A 1,766-nucleotide genomic window follows, 5' to 3' on the forward strand; every position below is an offset into this window, starting at 1 on the left:
ATATATATATATATATATATATATATATATATATATATATATATAAAGCAATAGTCATACTCACTGTTGAGCTGACTTCCATTATGTCTATGTATGTGTCTTGTGCATGTGTGATTATATATATATTACATATATATACATATATATACATACCCATATTACATATAATGTTTTTGCTGTATATGTAATACATGCATTTGTATGTTTCATTTTCATTTTGATTATAAGCCTAACATATTATTGCTTCAGTTTATTAATTTTATATATTTTTTTCTTCTCTTTTCTTTTCTTTTCTCAAAAGGATGGAGAAAGCATTTAACATATTGATAAGATGCTGAATCAAACATCATCACCTGCCTCACTTGCTTCGTAGGAATAGTTAATTACATGCCAAGAGACACTTCTGGCAAGTGTCACTGAGACCAGCCTCTACTCCCCAAAACTTTTGTTTCTTATGCTAGTTTTGGGAGGACTTCAGTTCTTCAAACAGGTGAGATATCTCACACACACACACACACACACACACACACAAAGTATTTATTCATGTATAAAATTCACACTTGTGTATAAGTTGCATCCCTAATTTTGTATTAGATCACAGTACAAAATTTTTGCCCTTTATTGTTTTTTTAGCTCTGCTCCTTATATATGTTGTACCCCTGTTTTCTCAGTTAAAAATCAAATATGAACTATTGTGACTTCTACACAAGTAAAGATGGTGTGTCTGAGTGTGTATGCATATGTGTATATGTGTGTGTATGTGTGTATATATATATATATATATATATATATATATATATCAATTTGATACATAACTAAAAGAACTACTAATAAATAGTTTCATGCTTTTATATGCAATCTGAATCATTTAATGTTTTTTCTTAATGCTTGATGTTTCATTTGTTATTACATTATAAGAACAGAACATATAATTTTCTTTTAGTTTCATTCCATTGTTTGTGAATTTATTTGTGTGTGAGTGTGTATGTGTGTGTAATATATGCTGAAAAGAAGAATCATAATGAATATGTTTTTGTGTTAATTTATAACTAATTTCTTTCGATGATATAAAACGATGTCGATGTTGCACTCCAATAGTTAGGCTGATTGATACTCGTGACTAAAAGAATAGATTTTCCTTCTGATGTTTTTTTAGGTTTCTTTTCTTTATTTTCCTCACTTTTTCTGTCCCCTTTTTTAAAACCTTTTTGCGTTTTTGCTTACTTAAATGTACCAATAATGTCACAAAATTTCCAAATGATCAATATGGTTGAAAAAATATTGATGACAATGTCGACTGTGATAAAGGTGACGACAATCCCGACAACGTCTACGATGTTAATGTTAAACACATTAATATTATTGTTATTAATCTTGATAATGACAGTATAAAATAAATAATTATTGTTAATTAAAAACAAAAAATAGCTTTTTACAGCATCATTATTAACAACTGCAATAATAATAATAATAATAATAATAATAATAATAATAATAATAACTACAATAGAATGTTCATTGAAAGATTTGCGTGAGGAAGGAGGTTTAAGTGATTAAAATGACTTAAGTACAGGACTGTCTGATTCTAGGGCTTCACCTTATTAATATTGATAACATCAATGATAATAATAATAATAATAATAATAATAATAATAATTATGATAATAATAATCCTTTCCACTATAGGCAGAAGGCTTGAAATTTTATGGGAGGGGGGATAGTCCATTACATCAATCTCAGCACTCAGTCGGTACTTATTTTATTGA

General features: G+C 27.6%; 1 protein-coding gene across 10 annotated transcripts in view; it reads left to right on the forward strand.

Moving 5' to 3' along the window:
- Positions 1-1,766, forward strand: part of LOC106880568 (kinesin-like protein unc-104) — a 305,280-nt gene that overhangs the window by 71,151 nt on the left and 232,363 nt on the right. For all 10 annotated transcript variants that reach the window (XM_052976565.1, XM_052976570.1, XM_052976569.1 and 7 more), the window contains one exon: positions 302-490. The gene's annotated coding sequence lies outside the window, so the exon portion shown is untranslated. The remainder of the gene's footprint in view (positions 1-301; positions 491-1,766) is intronic.

This window comes from Octopus bimaculoides, chromosome 25, assembly GCF_001194135.2.
Source record: "Octopus bimaculoides isolate UCB-OBI-ISO-001 chromosome 25, ASM119413v2, whole genome shotgun sequence".
NCBI lineage: Eukaryota > Metazoa > Mollusca > Cephalopoda > Octopoda > Octopodidae > Octopus > Octopus bimaculoides.